The 23034-nt window shown below is 44.3% G+C and overlaps 1 long non-coding RNA gene across 1 annotated transcript in view; it reads left to right on the top strand.

Annotated features, from left to right (window-relative positions):
- The window catches only part of LOC141584895 (uncharacterized), a 36496-nt gene extending 14234 nt beyond the window's left edge, over positions 1-22262 (top strand). Inside the window, exon 3 of the long non-coding RNA XR_012518178.1 lies at positions 56-22262. This is a non-coding gene — a long non-coding RNA (uncharacterized LOC141584895). The remainder of the gene's footprint in view (positions 1-55) is intronic.
- The last annotated feature ends 772 nt before the right edge of the window (positions 22263-23034 follow it).

Raw genomic sequence — 23034 nt, 5'->3', positions numbered from 1 at the left:
CTGGGATTTCTCCTTCTCTGATGAGATACCTGCCCTCCGCGGCGTCCATCCACAGGTTCTGCACGCGAGAGGGATGGATTTGGGGCACCCGGCGACAGCAGGGATCGGGGCCAGCGTCAGAATTAAGAGACCTGGCCGAGCGCGGTGGCTCAAGCCTGTAATCCTAACGCTTGGGGAGGCCAAAGCGGGTGGATCACCTGAGGTCAGGAGTTCGAGACCAGCCTGGTTAACGTGGCGAAACCCCGTCTTTACCAAAAATAAAAAAATTAGCTGGGCGTGGTGGCGGGTGGCTGTAATCCCAGCTACTTTGGAAGCTGAGGCAGGAGAATCGCCACTTCACTCCAACCTAGGCGAAAGAGCAAAACTCCATTTCTAAATAAATAAATAAAATAACGAGGCCCGCAAATCCACACATCCAAGGCATCGGTGGGGGATGCAGAAGCAGCCAGCATCTCCATGAGCAAAACGTTCGTTTTTCCACACGACTAATTATTTTGAAAAATTTCATACCCACAGAAATGCTTGAAAATCTCACAATCAACAAACATCTTTATTTCTTCCATTTGGATTCACAAATATCAACACATTTTGCATACACATTTCATTTTCATTTTTATTGAACCATTTGAGTTACTTGCAGACATCCTGACACTTCACCCCTGGATACTTAAGCCTGTATCTCTCTGTAGGCAGCCGCAATGCCATTATCACATCTAAAAAGCTCAATGTTGATATAATGCTATTATCTCACCTATACATACCCAAATGTCCCCAGTTGTCTCATTAATATCCTGCATAGCTGTGGTTTTCTTTGTGATCCAGGATCTGATAAATGTTCACATCATTTTTTCTTTCATGACATTTTTGGAGTCAGGCAGTTATCTTGTAGAAGGTCCCATAATCTGAATTTGTCCTGTTTATTATTTGTGGTTATATTCAGGCACATTGCTTTTGGTAACAATATTGCATAGGTCTTGTTATCTATTTCCCACTATATCATACCAGAAGGCCCACTGTGTAGGTTTGTACTACTTTGTGACACTAAGTTTGATCACTGGGTTATCTGTCACAGTCCTTCCTTCTATCCAACCACCCCCTCCCCCCCCCCAAAAATAACTAAATTTGACATTGCAAGAAACAGCCAGCTATATCCAAGATGTGGGACAAATAGCCCAACAAACCCAGGGTGACCCAGGCCTCCCTGCTGCCTTTCAAAAAACCTGGGCACGTTCCTGACACAGGAACTTTGAACTTGCTATTCCTGACACCTGGAATGTGCTTCCCCATGAAGAGCATGGTTTCCTCCCTAACCTTCAAGTCTTTTCTTAAATATCAGCTTTTCAGCAAGACCTTCATTAGCTAGCCTAGCCCCCAATATGGTTTGACTGTATCCCCACCCAAATCTCAGCTTGAATTGTTATGTGTTACAGGAGGGACCCAGTGGGAAATAATTGAATCATAGGGGCAGTTTCTCCCATACTGTTCTTGTGGTAGTAAATAATTTTCATGCCATCTGATGGTTTTATAAGGGGTTTCCTTTTTTGCTTGGCTTTCATTCTCCCTCTTGCGTGCCACCATGTAAGACGTGCCTTTCATCTTCCACCATGAGTATGAGGCCTCCCCAGCCACGTGGAACTGTGAGTCCATGAAACCTCTTTTTCTTTATAAATTACCCAGATTCGGGTATATGTTTATCAGCATCGTGAAAACAGACTAAAATACCCTCTTACCCTGCTCTACTTTTTCCTCATTGCAATTATCACCTTCTGACATGTCATATAATTGACTTACTATATTTGCTGTCTATCTCCCTCTGGTAGTATGTAAACTCTGTCAGCATAGGGATTTACTCTGTTGTATTCGCTGCTGTATTCACTTACAGAATTGCTTTTCACTGGGCTGGACCCTTCCCCATTTTGAGGTCTCAGTTCAAATGCAAGTCTTCCCTGACAACCGCTTATAACACAACAACTTTCTATTTGTTCACTCCATTTTCGTGTATCTTATTTACTGTTTGTTTACTGTCTAATGTCTTTGTATTTTTTGTTTGTTTGTTTGTTTGTTTTGAGATTGGGTCTCTGTCACCCAATCAGGAGTGTAGCGATGCAATCATGGCTCACCGCAGCCTCCACTTCCAAGGCTCAAGTGATCCTCCCACCTCAGCCTCCCAAGAAGCTGGGTCTACAGGCATAAGACACCAAGCCTGGGCTGTCTAATGTCTTATCTCACTGTTCCCACCCCTCATGAAGACAAGGGCTTTGCCTGCTTTGTTCACTGCTATATCCCCAGTACTAGCATATAGTAGGTGCTCAATAAGAATTTGCCGAATGAATGAATGACTTTATAGGGATATGTAACAGTTTAAAACATGCCATTCAACTCACTTCTCTGGGCCTCTTGATATAACAGTTTAGTTCCTACCTGGCAGAGTTGATGAGGATTAAAAGAGTTAAGTGAAAGAAGTGATGAAGCCTAGAGTCATAGCATATATTAATATTTTTAAAGAGTGTTTTGATTCTCCCACTAACAGGCTAGACCTGGGGGCATTCACAGGGCTCTGCGATCTGAGAGCCCTTTGTCTCCAGAAAGGGCAGAAGGCTGGCAGGAGGGGTGAGCAATCCACCAGTACTGTCATTTTGGGTAATAACTGAACATTTTTTTTTTTTCTCTCCAGACAGAGTCTCACTTTGTCACCCAGGCTGGAGTGCAGTGGTGAGATCTCAGCTCACTATAGCCTTTGCCTCCCAGGTTCAAGCAATTCTCCTGCCTCAGCCTCCTGAGTAGCTGGGATTACAGGTGCCCACCACATGCCTGGCTAATTTTTATATTTTTAGTAGAGATGGGGTTTCACCATGTTGGGCAGGATAGTCTCGAGCTCCTGACCTCAGGTGATCCGCCCTCCTTGGCCTCCCAAAATGTTTGGATTACAGGCATGAACCGCCACGCCCGATCATAACTGAACATTTTCTTCCCAGGCTGGTTGGGCTGGTTTTCATGCCCCTTCCCACAAGCAAAACCTTACTTTGCCAGGAATGGTAGCTTTCTGAAGACACTGCAGGTTAACTGTGAATTTAATGGGGACATTTTAGGCAGAGAGCCGAACTTGATTCAGGGGCCTGGATTCTTGGGATCTTGGACAAGGAACCTGTTTTCTCCATCCCGCTCTGTCTCTCTCTCTCTGAGTGTATATGCGTATGCGTCAGTTGGTGGGGAGGAGGGAGACTTCAGTGGAGAGGACTGAATTACTCAGCTCGGTTTGTAGTCCACTCTTATATTGGTTCATACAAGGATCCTCTCTGGTTTCATTAATTCACTCTTTCATTTCTTTTCATTCTCAGCCCTCCTTTGGTCACCCTCCTTCCCCACTCTGTTTGGTAAATATCTTTGAGTTTGTATATAACTTTATCAAATGTGTAGTGTTGTTTTGTATATGATTTTAATTTTTTAATGAAAAGAATTATAAAAATTCTTGCTATAGATCAGATTCTGTTTCTTACTCTGGTAACTGGCCTTCAAGATGGCCCTCCAGCAGATCTCCTGATATTCACATCTTTGAATAGTTGCCTCTGTTATGGACTGAATGTTTGGGTCCCTGCAAAATTCATATTTTGAAGTCCTAACCCTCAAATATGGTAGTATTTAGACAAGGGGACTTTGGAAGGAAATTAGATTTAGAAGAGATCATGAGGTGGTGCTCCCATGATGAAATTAGTGCTTTTTTCTTCTTCTTCTTCTTTTTTTATTTTTTATTTTACTAGAAACGGAGTCTCACTATGTTGCCCAGGCTGGTCTCAAATTCCTGGGCTCAAGTGATTCTCCCAACCTCAGCTTCCCAAAGTGCTGTGATTACAGATGTAAGCCACCTCGCCTAGCCAGGTCTAGCATCTTTATAAGAGGAAGAGAGTCAGAGTTCACTCTCTCCACATGTGTGCACCAGGAAAGGTCATGTGAGCACACAGCAAGATGACAGCTACATACAGGCCAACAAGAGAAGAGGCCTCAGAATGAAACCAAACTTGCTAGCACCTTCATCTTGAACTTCTCAGCCCCCAGAACTACAAGAAATAAATTTCTGCTGTTTAAGCCACCCAGTCTATGATATTTTGTTGTGTTGTGGAAGCCCAAGCAGGCTAAGATACCTTCCCACATTGAAGAGAGCTGACCCTGTTCAGACAGTGGGATACTTCAGGGAAAGCAGTGTGTGATTTCCAAGGGTAAGTGATGAAAGACATTGTAACAACCTCCTTGCTCTCTCTTGGATCACCCATTCTAGGGGAAGCCAACTGTCATGCTTTTTTTTTTTTGAGATGGAGTCTTGCTCTGTCACCCAGCCTGGAATTAAGTGGCGTGATCTTGACTCCCTGCAACCTCTGCCTCCTGGGTTCAAGCAATTCTCCTGCCTCAGCCACCTGAGTAACTGGGATTACAGGCATGTGCCAGTATGCCTGGCTAATTATTTTTGTATTTTTAGTAGAAATGGGGTTTCATCATGTTGGCCAGGCTGTTCTTGAACTCCTGACCTCAAGTGATCCACCCACCTTGGATTCCCAAAGTGCTGGGATTACAGGTGTGAACCACCATGCCCGGGGCAGGGAGAACTGTAAATAAAAACAACAGTGAGTTCAGGTGCCCAGCCTCCAATTGTCATGTTGTGAGGACACTCAAGTAGCCCTATGCAGAGGTCTAAGAGGAACTAGGCCTTCTGCAAATAGCTAGCACCACTTTGCCAGCCATGTAAGTGAACCATCTTGAAAGTGATTCTCCAGCCCCAGTAAAGCCTTCAGATGACTGCAGCCCCAGCAATATCTCAACCACAACCTTGTCAGAGACCCCAAGCTAAACCACCCAGTCAAGCCACTTACAAATTTCTGATCCATAGAAACTATGTGAGATAATGAATGTCTATTTTTGAACCATTTCATTTTGGGATTGTTCATTATGCAGGAACAGATAACTGTTACATTTGCTTTTTTCATTTGGCTTATAGATCTATCCTAGTTTCTGTGTGTTTGTTTAGTTCAGAAGTCATCAGAGTTTTACTATAAAGGGCTAGATAGACAGTAGATATTTGAGGCTAAAATTCGAATTTCATATGATGTTCATGGTCACAAGATATCCTTTTGATTTTTTCCAACCGGATTCTAGTGATCTATTATACAGCATAGTGATAGTTAATAATAAATATATTTCATAAAAGCTAAAAGAACAGATTTTAAATGTTCTCGTCACAAAGAAACAGTAAGTATATGAGGTGATAAATATGGTTAATTAGCCTGATTTGATCATTCAATAATGTATATACATACTGAAACATCATATTATGCCCCATAGATATACACAATTATTATTTGTCAGTTAAAAATAAACCTTGACTGGCCGTGGTGGTTCACACCTGTAATCCCAGCACTTTGGGAGGTTGAGGCAGGAGGATCACGAGGTCAAGAGATGGAGACCAGCCTGGCTGACTTGGTGAACCCCCATCTCTACTAAAAATACCAAAATTAGCTGGACATGGTGGCGGACACCTGTAATCCCAGATACTTGGGAGCTGAGGCAGGAGAATCGCTTGAACCCGGGAGGCAGAGGTTGCAGTGAGCCAATATTGTGCCCTGCACTTCAGCCTGGGCAACAGAATGAGACTCCATCTCAAAAAACAATAGCAACAACAAAAAACTTAATTGCCCTGCACAGTAGCTCACTCCTATAATCCCAACACTTTGGGAGGCCGAGGCTGGCGAATCACTTGAGTTCAAGACCAGCCTAGCCAATTTGGCAAAACACTGTCTCTACTAAAAATACAAAAATTAGCTGTCCGTGGTGGCATGCACCTGTAATTTCAGCTACTTGGGAGGCTGAGGCAGGAGAATCACTTGAATCTGGGAGGTGGAGGTTGCAGTGAGCTGAGATAGCATCACTGCACTCCAGTCTGGGCGACAGAGTAAGACTGTCTCAAAGAAAAAAAAAAAAAGAAAGAAATGAAAATGTGTGTCTACATAAAAACTTGTACATTAAAGTTTATAGCAGTACTATTCATAATAGTCCCAAAATAAGGGAAAAAAAGGCACAAATTTCTATCAACTGATGAATGGATACATAAAATGTGGCATACCCCTACATTGGAACATTATCCAATTCTAAAAAGGAATTAAATGTTTATGTATGCTACAAAATGGACAAGACTTGCAAGCATTATCGTAAATGAAAGAAGTCAGTCAAAAGACAACACATTATATGATTTCATTTCTATGAAATGTCCAGAATAAGCACATCTATAGAGATAGAAAGTAGATGAGTGCTTGCCTGGGGATCAGGGGCCTGAGAAGACTGGAGGGTGATAGCTCCTGAGTAGGGTTTTGGCTGGGCACAGTGGCTCAGGCCTGAAACTCTAGCATTTTGGGAAGCTGAGGCAGAGAAGATCCCTTGAAGCCAGGAGTTCAAGACCACTCTAGGCAACAAAGTGAGACTCCATCTCTACAAAATAAAATTAAATAAAAGAGTATAGTTTTGTTTTTAGTTTTAGGTTTTTTTTGTTTTTGTTTTTGTTTTTGTTTTAAGTTTTCTTGCTCTGTCGCCCAGGTTAGAGTACAGGGGTAGGATCATGGCTTACCGCAGCCTCAAACTCCTGGGCTCAAACAAGTGATCCTCCTGCCTCAGCCTCATGAGTAGCTGGGACTACAGGCTTGTTCCAACATACCCAGCTAAAGGGTTTTTTTGTTGTTTTTTTTTTGTCGGTGGGGAGGGGGTTCTTGTTTTTAATGTTGCCTGCATTAGTCTTCAACTCCCAGACTTAAGCAATCCTCCCTCATCCCTGAGACTACAGGCAGGAGCCACTGCTCCTGGCAAGAGTACAGGTTTCTTCTTGGGATGATGAAAATGTTCTAAAATTGATTGTGATCATGGTTGTGCAACTCTGTGAATAGACCAAAACCTGCTGAAGCACACATTTAAAATGGGTGAATTGTGTGGTATGTGAATTACACCTCCATAAAGATATTTAAAGAAACAAAGGAAGGCGTGCCATAGTTTGTTCATCACTGACAGCACTGTAGTTGCTTAGCCTTTTACAAAGCACCTTTCCTAGAGTTGTTACAACCAGCCGGGCATTAACCCCTTACACAGCTGAGCAAGACAAGGCTCAAAGCAGGAACTAATTTGCCCGAAGTCACAGGTGACCAATGTGAGGTGTGAGCAGAATGCAAGTGTTTGGACTCCATGTCCAGTGCTCAGCCAAGCACAGACCTTCCAAGAATGACATCCAGAGACAGGTTAATCACACCCTCAAAGCTCCAGGGCAGAAAAGATGACAGGAGGGGACCACTCCTTCTACCTGTCCCTCCCTGCTGCCTCTGACACATCCACCAGCCATTCTGATGTCAGTTTTCTCCTTGTTGCCCCATGCTCCCCACCTTCCTTTTCTCTCCCTTCCTTCCTTCCTTCCCAGCACTGCTGAGCAAAGTAATCACTCTCTGTGTCTTGCTTAACAGTGCTGGAAAGGAAAGGATGAAAAGGACTGGGAGCCTTTTCCAGAAATTCAGTCCACATGACATATATGAGAAAGGGCTCAGAGAGGGTGAGGAATCATCCAATGCCACACAGCTGGCAATTAGACCTTGATTTCCTGGATATTTTTGAGAATGAAAGGAGAGGGTTTTGGGCTAGAGTAGGGCTTGAAGTGGGCAAAATACTATCCCATTTCTAATTATTTTCCCTCTCCACAGCTTCCCCCAACTTTCATATATCCAAAGCCACTACTGTAAAGGTGGCTGGGGTAGAAAATCTCTTAAAATTATTTGCAGAAAACTACAGAAAAAGAAAATATCTTAGGCCAGGCGTGATGGCTCATGCCTGTAATCCTAGCACTTTGGGAGGCCGAAGCAGGTGGATCACCTGAGGTTGAGAGTTCAAGACCAACCTGACCAACACAGAGAAACCCCGACTCTTCTAAGAATACAAAATTAGCCTCGCATGGTGGTGCGTGCCTGTAATCCCAGCTATTCAGGAGGCTGAGGCAGGAGAATTGCTTGAACCTGGGAGGCAGTGGTTGCGGTGAGCCAAGATTGCACCATTGCACTCCTGCCTGGGCAACAAGAAGGAAACTCTGTCTCAAAAAAAAAAAGTCTTAGGCCGGGCGCGGTGGCTCAAGCCTGTAATCCCAGCACTTTGGGAGGCCGAGGCGGGTGGATCACAAGGTCAAGAGATCAAGACCATCTTGGTCAACAAGGTGAAACCCCGTCTCTACTAAAAAAATACAAAAAATTAGCTGTGCATGGTGGTGCGTGCCTATAATCCCAGCTACTCAGGAGGCTGAGACAGGAGAATTACCTGAACCCAGGAGGCAGAGGTTGCGGTGAGCCAAGATCATGCCATTGCACTCCAGCCTGGGTAACAAGAGCGAAAACTCCATCTCAAAAAAAAAAAGTCTTTATATCTGGTCTTAAACTCCTGACATCAGGTGATCCACCCCACTCAGCCTTCCAGAGTGCTGGGATTATAGACATGAGCACCGCACCCGGCCATTGCTTTTAGATACATGTTTAGGAGTGAAATTTCTGGGTTGAATAGTAATTGTGTTAAACGTTTTGAGGCTACAGCTGTTTTTCACATTCCAGGAGCTAAAAGTAGTTTTTACATTTTTAAATGGTGGGGGGTTGGGGGGGAAGAAAAGGGGAATAATATTTTGTGACACTTAAAAATTACATAGAATTCAAATATCAGTGTACACCAAGCTTCATCGAATGGTTACATTCATTTGTTGGTGGATATCTATGGAAGCTTTTGCACCACAATGGCAGAGCTGGGTAGTGTGACAGAGACCATATGTCCTGCAAAGCCCAAAATATGTACTATCTGACCTTTAATAGAAAAGGCTTAACAGGCTGGGTGCAGTGGCTCATGCCTGTAATCCCAGCACTTTGGGAGGCCAAGGCGGGTAGATCACCTGAGGTCAGTAGTTCATGGCCAACATGGTGAAAACCCATCTCTATTAAAAATACAAAAATTAGCTGGGCATGGTGCCAAGTGCCTGTAATCCCAGCTACTCAGGAGGCTGAGGCAGGAGAATCACTTGAACCCGGGAGGCGGAGGTTGCAGTGAGCCAAGATCACGCCACTGCATTCCAGCCTGGCGACAGAGCCAGACTCTGTCTAAAAAAAAAAAAAAAAAGAAAGAAAGAAAGAAAGAAAGACAAGAAAGGCTTACCAACCCTGAACTATATTTTGGTATTATTAATTTTTATTTGCCACTTGCTAGGGGCAGCTTGGGCATGCACTGTCTCCAGGTCGGGTGGTAACAGGTCACAGGTCACCAGCCCTTCTCTGCAGGTTCCAGTCTGGTAGAAATGAGAGCTGGCCCAGCATGGTGACTTATGCCTGTAATCCCAGCACTTTGGGAGGCCAAAGTGGGTAGATTGCTTGAGCCCAGGAGTTGGAGACCAGCCTGGGGAACATAGCGAAACCCCATCTCTACAAAAATAAAACAAAATTAGCAGGCGTGGTCGTGTGCACCTGTAGTCCCAGTTCACACCTCATGCTGGGGAGGCTGAGGCAGGAGGATAGTTTGAGCCTGAGAGACAGAGGTTGCAGTGAGCTGAGACTATGCCACTGAACTCCAGCCTGGGCGTGAGAACAAGACCCTATCTCAAAAATATTCAAAAAACAAACATACAAAAAAACGAAGAAATGAGAGCTCACAACTGGCCCCATATTCGGCACTGAGAAACTGAGTCCTGTGGGGGCTGCTCAGGCTCATACGAACTTGAGGGGAAGTGAGAGCTTAGCTTCTACTCCTAGGCAGCCTCCTCTCCCCCAGTTAAGAAGACCTGGCCATGAATAATTCATGACTGGCATTTGCAGAACTCTCCTTCTTGTCAGAGCACTTTTATCATCATTAATTAGTCAGAACCTGGCTCCATTGTTGCCCAATAAAACAAAAACAGAAGTGGCTTTGATGCCCTGGGAACTTCCATCTCTACATCAAGACTTTGACCTGCAGATTCCTCCTCTCTGCCCATTGTCCTATCACCTCTCAAAGCCGGAAAGCCTATTGTTTTAGCCCAAAATTCAGGCTTCCCACAGGAAATAAGGTAGTCTCAAGCTTGAAGCCCTGACCCTTATAGCTGGTGTTTCCTCTCTGCCCTCATTGTCCTTGTCTGAAAGATTACGGCAATGATGCCTGTCTCTGGGGTTATTATGAAGATTATTGTTGTGAGTTTATGTTTATAAAAGTGTCCTAAGCTGAGCGTGGTGGCTCTTGCCTGTAATCCTAACACTTTGGGAGGCCAAGGTGGGAGTATCCCTTGAGCCCAGGAGTTCAAGACCAGTTACATAGTGAAACCTCATCTTTACAAAAAATAAAAAAAAAATTGCCGGGTGCGGTGGCTCAAGCCTGTAATCCCAGCACTTTGGGAGGCCGAGGTGGGTGGATCACGAGGTCAAGAGATCGAGACCATCCTGGTCAACAAGGTGAAACCCCGTCTCTACTAAAAATACAAAAAATCAGCTGGGCATGGTTGTGCATGCCTATAATCCCAGCTACTCAGGAGGCTGAGACAGGAGAATTGCCTGAACCCAGGAGGCAGAGGTTGCGGTGAGCCGAGATCACACCATTGCACTCCAGCCTGGGTAACAAGAGCAAAACTCCATCTCAAAAAATAAAAATAAAAAAATTAGCTGGGTGTGGTGGCTCCTACCTGTGGTCCCAGCTACTGAGGAGGCTGAGGCGGGAGGATCACTTGAACCCAGGAGACTGAGGCTGCAGTGAGCTGTGATCGCACCACTGCACTCCAGCCTAGGTACACAGTGAGACTCTGTTTCAAAAAAAAAAAAAGAAAACAAACAAAAAAAAGTGTTCTGAAGAGAACTGTCAAACACAGCTTATGGGAATATGAAATGGTGTAGATGGTTTGTAAATCAATCTGGCAGTTCTCCACATGGTTGAAGATACAGTTACCATACAACCCAGCAATGCCACTCCTAGGTATCTACCCAAGAGAAAAGAAACAGGTGTCCACACAGAAACTTGTACACAAACGTTCATAGCAGCATTATTCATAATAACCAAAAAGCAGAAACAACTCATATGCCCCTCAACTAATGAATGGACAAATATTAATAAAACATGTAGATCTATACAATGGAATATTATTTGGCCATAAAAAGGAATGAAACACTGATCCATGCTACAATGTGGATGAACCTTAGAAACATTAAGAAAAAGAAGCCAGTTGGGTATGGTGGCTTATGCCTGTAATCATAGCAAGACCTCATCTTAAAAAAAAAAAAAAAAAAAAAAAAAAAAAAAAAAAACAGAATAAAAAAGAGAAGCCAAACACAAAAGGCCACATATTATATGATTCTTACTTATAGGAAATGTCCAGAATAGGCAAATCCATAGAGACAGAATATAGATTAGTGGTCCTCTTGGGCTGAGAAGAGAATGGAAAGTGACTATTGACACAAAGTTTTTTGGGGGGATGATGAAATTTTTTAAATTAGCTTTTATGTTTTAATTAAAAATGTAGTAAATGTGGGTCTGATACAGGAATAAATACACAAATTACTGGGAAAAAATAGAAATACATAAATATGCCCAATTACATATGACTTCAGTAGGTTATATAGGCAACATCACAAAGCAATGGAGAAAGATGAACATTCAGTAAACTGACTGGAGAAAAAAAAACATATATATGGCTGGGTGCAGTGGCTCACGCCTGCAATCCCAGCACTTTGAGACGCTGAGGCAGGTAGATAACCTGAGGACCGGAATTTGAGACCAGCCTGGCCAACATAGTGAAACCCTGTCTCTACTAAAAATACAAAAAATTAGCTGGGCATGGTGCCGGGTGCCTGCAATCCCAGCTACTAGGGAAGCTGAGGCAGGAGAATCGCTTGAACCCAGGAGGTAGAGGTTGCAGTGAGCTGAGATTGCGCCATTGCACTCCAGCCTGGGCAACAAGAGCAAAACTCTGTCTCAAAAATAAATGTATATAGGTATATGTGTGTATATATATGTATGTATATATTCTTATTTCTTCCCTCAACAATAAAATCACATAAAAATATTAAAGAGTAAAATGTACATGGAAACAGAAGGGGAGGAATATATGTAATATTTTAGTTGTTAAGTTGGTGGGTACCTTTTTTATCCTTTATATATTTTGATTATCCTAGGTTTTTACAATAAATGTGTGTGTGTGTGTGTTTTATACCTTATTTTGTCTTCTTTTCAGTAGAAACAGGGTCTTGCTATATTGTCCAGGCTGGTCTTGAACTCCTGAGCTCCTCCCACCATGGCTTACCAAAGTGCTGGGATTACAGGCATGAGCCACCACACCTGACATCCTAACTTTGCAAAATATATATGTATACATTTGCACAGGAAAAAAGAATGGAAGGAACCTAAATTGAGGGACATTTCACAAAATAATGGACCCATATCAATGTCAAGGTCAAGAAAGACAAAGGAAGGCTGACAAACTATTTCAGTTTAAAGAAGAGCTATGACAATTAAATGCAATGCAGAATCCTGGATTAGATTCTGAACTGGGAAAAACATATATACACTGGTAATTGATTAAATACAGGCTATAGATAGATAATAGTATTGTTGGGATGTTAACTGTCCCGAGTTTGATAATTATACTGTGGTTATGCATGAAAATGTCTTTGTTTTTAGGACTACGCACTGGAATATTTAGGACATGATGTCTCCAGTGTATCTCAAATGGTTCAGAAAAATACATATATATACTTATATACACAGATAGATCCATATGTATGTAAATGTTTATATATTGTCTTAGTCTGTTTTCATACTGCTATGAAGAACTGCCCAAGACTGGGTAACTTATAAAGGAAAGAGATCTAATTGGATCACAGATCGGCATGGCTGGGGAGGCCTCAGGAAATTTACAATTATAGCTGATGGTGAAGGAGAAGCAAAGCACCTTCTTCACAAGGTGGCAGGAAGGAGAGGTGCCAAGTGAATGGGGAAAAGCCCCTTATAAAACTGTCACATCTCTTGAGAATTCACTCACTATCATGAGAACAGCATGGGGGCAACCGCCTCCATGATTCAATTACCTCCACATGGTCGCTCCCTTGACACCTGGGGATGATGAGCATTACAGGGATTACAATTCAAGGTGAGATTTGGGTGAGGACACAAAGCCTAAGCTTATATCACGTATAGAGAGAAAATTAAAAAGCAAATGGTGAACAACTGGTTAATGCAGGTAGAGTTTCTGGAGTTTCTTGTACTATTCTTGCAATTTTGGTTTCCATTTAAAATAATATCACAATTACAAATTATCAAAAAAAAGAAAGATACACAAATTTTCAATCTTTGCCGGGTGCAGTGGCTCACACCTGTAATCCCAGCACCTTGGGAGGCTGAGGTGGGTGGATCATGAGGTCAGGGGTTAGACCAGCCTGTTCAACATGGTGAAACCCCGTCTCTACTTAAAAATACAAAAATTAGCCCGGCGTGGTGGTGCGTCTGTAATCCCAGCTACTTGGGAGGCTAAGGCAGAAGAATTGCTTGAACCTGGGAGGCAGAGATTGCGGTGAGCTGAGAGTGCACCATTGCACTCCAGCCTGAACGACAGAGCGAGACTCTGTCTCAAAAAGAAAAAAAAAAAAGTAATAAAATTGTGGTACCATTTCCTGAAAGAAAAAAATGTATGGAGAGACATATCTTCCTTGGTGATGTGCGAGGCCTGGGACTAGCTAGCTTGGATTTAAGTGCTGTCATGCTATTTACTAAATGTATCACACTGGACAAGTTACTTACATCTGTCCCTCATTTCCTCACCTCCCCGGTGCAATGAGGATAGCAATGTCTACTCATGGGGTCTTCATAGGAGACATTAAAGTGTAAAAGATTTGTGACAGTGTAAAAGATTTGGCACATCCTAGGGGCATGTAAATATCAGCCATGATCATATCTGCTTGGTGGGATTATGAGTGAAACAGTCTATGCATTTTCCAAGCACCATGAAGTGAGCACACAGCACTTCTGAAATCAGAGCAACAACAAAACATCAAATAAAAATGTCATTGGCATTATTTTAGTGGAGGGGGAGAGCCCTTTCCAGTGGCTCAGTTTTTCCCTCTTGGGCCTCCCTGTCTCTTCCCTCTCTCCACCCCTTCTTCCTCCACCTCTTCCCCCTCTCGTCCTTCACCCCAGACCCATCCCCTCTGCCCACCAGATTGCATTCCTGGCTTTTTTTCCCCCAAAGAACTATAATTAAGCTCTTACTAGGTAATTGCCAACTCATGGTTCCCCATCTGAAATCACACTCCTGCCTGGCCTGTTTTTCTTCTTCTCCACCTGGGGAAGCAGAGACGGGAATCAGCAGAGCCCAGGATGCACCTTGTATGTAAGAATGCTATGATCTCTATTTGCCATATATTTGTTCTGTGTGAGCCAGGAAGTGTGCTAAGCCCCTTCCACACTTTTCCTCCTCTGATCACAACAACCGGAGTGGAAACTGAAGCTCAAGAGCAACTCAACTAGACACCTCACAGATAGTTGGTGGAGCTGGGATTTAAATCCAGTTTGATATGGCCTCAAAGCTGGGAGATGATACTCCTGCTTCCTCAACTGGCAAGTCTATTCTAAACTCCCCAAGCCCAGGCACCTATGCTCTGGTAGTAGTTTAATATCAAAACTGGCCACTCTGACCCCTCACTGTATCTTCATCTTTCATAATAAGACTTTGCAGCCTCTCCTCTCTAAATGGTGGCATGTTTCTCCAACCCTAGAATCTGGGCTGGCCTTGCTTTGGCCAACATAATGATGGTGTCCACGCTTGGGCTTTGCACACTTCTGCTCTTCTCTTGAGAAACTCCCTCTGCTGTGAAAACAAGCCTGGGCTAGATTGCTGGAGTATCGTGGCCCAGTCACCTCTGTTGCCCAGATAACAGGCAGCCAACAGCCAGACATGTGAGTGAGGCCATCCTAGACCTGCCAGCAACCAACCGACCTGGGACCTGGCGGCTGCCTGTTGATTCATGTGTGAGCTCCATGGAGGTGGGCCAAGCCTGCTGAAATCAGTAGAACAGCCCAGCTGACCCACAGACTCTTGAGCAATCATTTTAAGCCACTGGGTTTTGGGGGCAGTTTATTATATAGGAGCAGCTAACAAATCCAGTCCCTTAAAGAGACTAGGTGAAAGGCTGTTGGGAAGATCTCTAGTGGGAAGGAAAGAAGCAACTTAGCAAACATTTACTTAATGCTTACCATGCACTAAGCATTTTTATTTAATCCTCACAACCTTATGAAGTAGGGACTTCATTTTTTTTTGAAATGGAGTCTTGGTCTGTCGCCCAGGCTGGAGTGCAGTGGCACTATCTTGGCTCACTGCAACCTCTGCCTTCCGGGTTCAAACTATTCTCCCTGCCTCAGGGATTATAGGCGACCACTACCACACCCTGCTACTTTTTTGTATTTTTAATAGAGACGGGGTTTTGCCATGTTGGCCAGGCTGGTCTTGAACTCCTGACCTCAGGTGATCTGCCCACCTTGGCCTCCCAAAGTGCTAGGATTACAGGCATGAGCCACCAACCTGGTTGAGGTAGGGACTTCTATTGTCCCCATCCTACAGATGAGGACACTGTGGTAGAGTGATAATTCGCTTAGGATCTCACAGCTAGTTAGTAAATAGCAGCCGCTTAAGAAAGTGAGATACGGGAAGCAGAGTCCAGAAAGATGCCTTGTGAACCTACTGGGAGTAAAATACAGGCATTAGGAAACCGAATGATGAGGGAGGCGTGGGGGCTCACACCTGTAATCCCAGCACTTTGGGAGGCTGAGGCAGGTGGATTACCTGAGGGCAGTAGTTCAAGACCAGCCTGGACAATATGATGGAACTCTGTCTCTACTGAAAATACAAAAAATTAGCCAGGCGTGGTGACGGGCACCTGTAATCCCAGTTACTTGGGAGATCGAGGTAGGAGAATCACTTGAACCCAGGAGGCGGTGGTTGCAGTAAACCAAGATTGAGCCATTCCAGCCTGGGCAACAGAGCAAGATTCTGCCTCAAAAAAAAAAAGAGAGAGAGAAACCAAGCAATGGAGGTGCCTCTCAACTGGACAGCCAGTCAGAGGGGAGGGTGGCACTTTGGGAATATGGGCTCTTTTTAAAGAGATAGTCTTGCTATGTTGCCAGGCTGGTCTCGAACTCCTGGGCCCAAGCAATTCCCCTGCCTCAGCCTCCCAAAGTGCTAGGATTACAAGTGTGAGCCACTGCGCCTGGCTGAGAATATGGGTTCTTTAAAGGGACAGAATTATAACAATAATAATTCAATCTACAAGTCTTACAAATTTCATCTTATTTATGTTTATTTAATTAACATCTGTTAAATATTTATTACATAAATAAATATTTGTTAAGTATGTATTAGGGGCCTGCCATGCCCGGGCACTCTGCCAGACACTGGAGGCACAGTGATGTAAGAGACAGAAGCTGTGTATTATGGAGTGTTCAGTCTTGTGGGAGATAGAAATAGCAAAGAGGAGGCTGGGTGCAGTGGCTCATACTTGTAATGCCAGTGCTTTGGGAGTCCATGGCAAGAGGATCGTTTAAAGCCAGGAGTTTGAGACCAGCCTAGGCAACACAGTGATAGCCTGTCTCTACAAAAAATTAAGGCTGGGCACCGTGGTGTGTGCCTGTAGTCCCAGCTACTCGGGAGGCTGAGGCAGGTGGATCACTTGAGCCAGGAGTTTGAGACCAGCCTGAGCAAAATGGCAAAACCTGTTATAAAAACATACAAAAATGGCCAGGCACGGTGGCTCAAGCCTGTAATCCCAGCACTTTGGGAGGCCAAGGCAGGTGGATCACGAGGTTGAGAGATTGAGACCATCCTGGTCAACATGGCGAAACCCCGTCTCTACTAAAAATACAAAAAATTAGCTAGGCATGGTGGCACGTGCCTGTAATCCCAGCTACTCAGGAGGCTAAGGCAGGAGAATTGCCTGAACCCAGGAGGCAGAGGTTGCGGTGAGCCGAGATCGCGCCATTGCACTCCATCCTGGGTAACAAGAGCGAAACTCTGTCTCAAAAAAAAAAAAAAAAAAAAAACCATACAAAAATTAGCCATGTGTGGTGGTGCACACCTGTGGTCCCAGCTACTCAGGAGAGTGAGGTGGGAGGATCACTTGAACCCAGGATGTTGAGGCTGCGGTGAGCTGTGACCACACCACTGCACTCCAGCCTGGGTAAAAGAGCAAGACCCTGTCTCAAAATAAAATAAAATAAAACAGGAAAACAATTAAAGATGTAAGTACAGATTGCGGTGTTTGCTGGGAATGAAATACACAGAGTTGAGATCAAGAGTAATGGAGTGGGGGATGAGATTGAATGGGAAGGAGATTTTTTAAAATTGATACCTGAAGAGTGAAGAGCTGCCCAAGAGAAGCAGAGCAGAACAAATGTTTTTCCCTAATGGGCCAGTTAGTAAATATCTTCGGCTTTGTGGGCCGTACAGTCTTTGTCTCTTGTAGCTTACTTTTGCTGTCACATTTAGAAAGCAGCGATAGACCATACATGAATGAATAAGTGAGGCTGTGTTCCAATAAAACTTTGTTTATGGATACAGTACTAAAATTTCAATTTCATATGATCTTCATGTATCTGAAATATTGGTCTATTACTATTTTTCTAATTACTTAAAAATGTAAAAACTGGCTGGCTGTGGTGGCTCACAACTGTAATTCCAAAACTCTGGGAGGCCAAAGTAGGAGGATTGCATGAGGCCAGGAGTTTGAGACCTGCCTGGGCCAACATAGCAAGACCCCACCTTAAAAAAAATAGGTGTGGTGGCATGTGCCTGTAGTCCCTACTCAGGAGGCTGAGGCAGGAGAATCCCCTGAATCCAGGAGTTCAAGGTTATAGTGAGCCATGATCACTCCACTGTACTCCAGCCTGGGCAACGCAGCAAGACCCTATCTCAAACAATACAAAACAAACAAAAAATGTAAAAACCACTTGTAGGTCATGGGCAGTATGAAAACAGACAGCAGATAAGATTTGGTGCACAAGCTATGGTTTGCAAACTCCTGAGCTGCAGAGTAAGAAGGGACCAGGCAGAGGGAACAGCAAGCACACAGGCCCTGAGAGTGAAATAACTGAGACCAATTGAGGAGCAAAATAGAGAATATGAGCCGGGCACGGTGGCTCATGCCTGTAATCCCAGCATTTTGGGAGGCTAAGGCGGTGGATCACCTGAGGTCAGGGGTTCAAGACCAGCCTGGCCAACATAGTGAAACTCCATCTCTACTAAAAACACACACAAAAATTATCCCAGCTACCCAGGAGGCTCAGGCAGGAGAATCACTGGAACCCGGGGGGCAGAGGCTGCACTGAGCCAAGACTGCACCACTGTACTCCAGCCTGGGCGACAGAGCAAGACTCCAACTTAAAAAAAAAAAAAAATAGAGGGAATGTATTATTTCTATGAGAAATGGAAAGCCACTGAAAGATTTTATGCTGGGGAGTGACAAGATCTGATTTTCCATTTTTAAGAAATTGTTCTGGCATTTGCGAGAAGGATAGGCTGTAAGGCAGCAGGGCAGAGCAAAGTGGAGCAGAGACTGCTGCAATAATCCAAGTAAGAAATGGCGGTGTCTTGGGCCAAGGTGGTCAGAAATAGCTGGATTCTGGCCAGGCGAGGTGGCTTATGCCTGTAATCCCAGCACTTCGGGAGGCCCAGGCTGACTGATCCCTTGAGGTCAGGAGTTTGAGACCAGCCTGGCCAACATGGTGAAAACCTGTCTCTCCAAAAAATAAAAAAGTTAGCTGGGTGTGGTGGTGCACACCTGTAATCCCAGCAACTTGAGTTGAGGCAGGAGAATCGCTTGAACCTGGGAGGACAGTGAACCGGAGGCCGAGATTGTGCCACTGCACTCCAGCCTGGTGATAGAGTGAGACTCCGGAAAAAAAGAAAGAAAGAGAAAGAGAGAGAGAGAGAAAGAGAAATGACAGATATACTAGAAAGGAAAGTACCAACTTGAGCCACATACTTATTTTGTTGTTGTTGTTATTAGGATTTTTTTTTCTTTTCTCAAATACCTTTTTTTTTTTTTATACATGGGGCTATGACCTCACTTTTATAAAATCATGTATTATTAGTATTGTGTGTGTTTTAAAACATAATATATGTGGTCTTCTAAGTCACAAGGCTTGACACTGGTCAGCTGAAGAGGTTTCTGGGGAAGCGTTGGAGTATATGTGTGCATGTTGTTGGGAGGCTGAGGCGAATGGATCATCTGAGTGTAAGAGTTGAAGACCAGCCTGGCCAGCATGGAGAAGCCCCATATCTACTAAAAATACAAAATTAGCTGAGCGTGGTGGCGCATACATGTAATCCCAGCTACTCAGGAGGCTAAGGCAGGAGAATCGCTTGAACCCAGGAGGTGAAGGTTGCAGTGAGCTGAGATTGTGCCATTGCACTTCAGCCTGAGCAACAAAAGCAAAACTTGGTCTCAAAAACAAAACAAAACAGACACACACACACACACACAAAATATGTATCATTTTTAATCCTCACAAAAACCCTGTGAGGTAGGATGCTGTTAGCTCTCCTTTACAGGTGAAGAAGCTGAGGCTCAGAGAGAGTTGGAAGCACTTGCTCAGGGTCATAGCCAGTACTTTACCACTCTAGCATGCCTTCCCCAGGCACCTGGAAGAAATAACCCAGGGGGCATCATGATTAATTGGATTGGGACAGGAGGAGGGGGAGAGGAGAGGATCAAAAATGACCAGAACACCTCAAGCCTAACCAAATGGAAAATAATCAGCAGGTCAGGAGGGAGTGCTGGGTTGATAGGGGAATGTTTAAGCCAAAGGAGTGAATACCTAATGGCAAAATTTGGTGCATCGTATTGGGGTTTAAAGGAAAGTCTGTAAGTGCTCTCCTTGTTGGCTGACCTTGCCAGTGAGCACCTGAAGCCTGCTAGCAACTGAACAATTGGGGAAAAAAAATCAACCCCATACTTCCTGGCAAATGGTATGTTCCCTTTGAGTACTTGGGTTTCTTTCTACATCAGCAGATTGTACTATCTGTGGCTCTGACTACACGGCCTGATTGATTGACCAGGCTTAAAAGGCCTGTTCTTGAATTTGAAATCTCAGGCTTCCAGTCCCTATAGGTCATCAACAAAGACCAAAAGGCCTGGCATGTACCCGAGGTTATTATTCACCGGAGAAGACGCTATAAACCACAGGAACGTAAGCCCAGCAAGCAGGAGTGGCTGCCCAGCTCACTAGGCATGCTGTGTCCTCACTCCTCCATCCAGCATGATTCATGATTAAATCTTCAGACAGGAGGCAAACTAGAATTTTGTGTAAACTGGCATTGGAGAGACACTTTGAGTACAGCTTAATTTCAAAGTTCTTGAACTCCAGAATTTGACATACTTGTGACATTTCAAGTATGAGCTGTCCCTCACTACCCCTTACTGGGACTATACCCTGGGGAGAAATGACCCAAAGGAAAAATAAAATTGTTGGATCACTTGCTAAACTCTAGGTTTGGAAAACTGTGCCATTGTACAGGCCCCATCTATGTTAAATATATCATTGTGGGGGTGGGGGGGAAGACCATCTGTAGGCAAAAGACATACAGAATTCATACATAAAGAAGAAATTTAAATGGCATTTATTCATATTACAGGGTCACCATCCTGCACAACTCCAGGGAGCAGCACTCACATTGGATCCTATTCACAGAAGTATACATTTTGATGGTTTGTAAGATAAGATACTCAACCTCTCATAATAAGAGAAATGTTGGCCGGGCGCAGTGGCTCAAGCCTGTAATCCCAGCACTTTGGGAGGCTGAGGCAGGCAGATTATGAGGTCAGGAGTTCGAGACCAGCCTGGGCAACATGGTGAAACCCCATCTCTACTAAAAATACAAAAATTAGCTGGGTGTGGTGGCATGGGCCTGTAGTCCCAGCTACTCAGGTGGCTGAGGCAGGAGAATTGCTTGAACCTGGGAGGCAGAGGTTGCAGTGAGCTGAGATTGCACCACTGCACTGCAGCCTGGTGACAGAGCAAGACTCCGTCTCACAAAACAGACAAACAAAACCTAATACCTGCTGGACACAGTGGCTCATGCCTGTAATCCTAGCACTTCAGGAAGCCAAGGCAGGAGGGTCACTTGAGTCCAGGAGTTTAAGACCAGCCCAGGCAATACAGTGAGACACCCATCTCTAAAATAAAATTTTTTTTTTTTTTTTTTTTGGAGACAGAGTCTCACTCTTGTTGCCCAGGCTGGAGTGCAATAGTGCGATCTTGGCTAATTGCAACCTCCGCCTTCCAGGTTCAAGGGATTTCTTCTGCCTCAGCCTCCTGAGTAGCTGGGATTACAGGTATGCGCCACCATGCCCAGCTAATTGTTGTAACTTTGGTAGAGAAGAGGTTTCCCCATGTTGGCCAGGCTGGTCTCGAACTCCTGACCTTCCACCTGCCTCGGCTTCCCAATGTGCTGAGATTTACAGGCATAAGCCACTGCACCCAGCCCTTACAAAGCTTTCTTTCCCTAATTCAGGATGACACTCTCTCCTTCATTTCCACTACCTGACTGCTTTCTCTTCCTGAGTCTCCTGTGTTGGTTTCTTCTCATCTGCTCAGCCTCTTAAAGTTGATATGCATCAGGGCTCAGTCCTTAAACACTTGCTTTATCTAAACTCCCTCCCTCAGTTATCTCATGCAGTTTTGTGAATTTTTTTTTTTTTTTTTTGAGACAGGGTTTCACTCCTGTGGCCCAAGCTGGAGTACAGTGGTGGCTTTTGGCTGCCTATTATCTCAGCAACAGGGGTGACTGGGCCACAGAGCTCCCGCCCTCTAGCCTGGGCTTGTTTTCACAGAAGAGGCAGTCTCCTGAGAGAAGAACAGAAGTGTGCAAGGCCCGGGTGTAAACACCATCATTTCTGATGCATAGTGTTGGCCAAAGCAAGGCCAGCTCAGATTCTAGGACTGGGGAAACAGATGCCATGATTTAGCTAGGAGAGGCTACAAAGTCTTATTATAAAGGATGAGGATACAATGAGGGGTAAGGGTGGCCAGTTTTGATATTAAGCTACTATCAAAGCATGGGTGCCTGGGCTTGGGGAGTTTCTTTTTTTTTTCTTGAGATGGATTCTCACTCTGTCCCCAGGCTGGAGTGCAGTGGCTCAATCTCGGCTCACTGCAACCTCTGCCTCCTGGGTTCAGGTGATTCTTCTGCCTCAGTTTCCTGAGTAGCTGGGATTACAGCCGCCTACCAACATGCCCAGCTAATTTTTTTTTTTTTTTTTTTTTTTTTTTAGTAGAGACAAGGTTTGACCGGTTGGCCAAGTTTGTCTTGAACTTCTGACCACAGGTGATCTGCCCACCTTGGCCCCCCAAAGTGCTGGGATTACAGGTGTGAGCCACTGCGCCTGGCCTCATGGATTTAATTACTGTAAGATTATTCCTGAATTTATATCTCTAGCCTAGACCTCTCTCCTTTATTCCAAATTTATATATCTGATTGCCAATCAACATCTCCACATGGACATCTGAGAGCATCTCAAACTTAACATGCCCACAGACTGACCTGGATTTGTCCTGAAGCCTAAACTGTGATTTTTTTTTTTTTTATCTTGTCCAAATTCCTATCTAAGGGGTCTGGGGAGTCGTGCCCTACAAATAATAAATTCTCATCAGGTGAGTTTTCTTTAACCCTGTATGGTGTGACTAACTTTCCAACCTGACTCTGTCGTAACATTAGGAGACAAGGAAGAAAATCAAAATATTTTACACAAAAACATGTTTCTTTGCCATATTTTAAAATGGCCCTACAAAGCTATTCTTTTTTTTTTTTTTTTTTTTTTTTTGAGACAGAAGTTTGCTCTTGTTACCCAGGCTGGAGTGCAATGGCGTGATCTCGGCTCACCGCAACCTCCGCCTCCTGGGTTCAGGCAATTCTGCCTAAGCCTTCTGAGTAGCTGGGATTACAGGCACGCACCACCAGGCCCAGCTAATTTTTTGTATTTTTAGTAGAGATGG

This window comes from Saimiri boliviensis, chromosome 1 (assembly GCF_048565385.1).
Source record: "Saimiri boliviensis isolate mSaiBol1 chromosome 1, mSaiBol1.pri, whole genome shotgun sequence".
In the NCBI taxonomy this organism is placed as follows: domain Eukaryota; kingdom Metazoa; phylum Chordata; class Mammalia; order Primates; family Cebidae; genus Saimiri; species Saimiri boliviensis.
The sequence above is the reverse complement of the archived record's forward strand: the minus strand, read 5'-3'. Positions and strand labels throughout refer to the sequence as shown.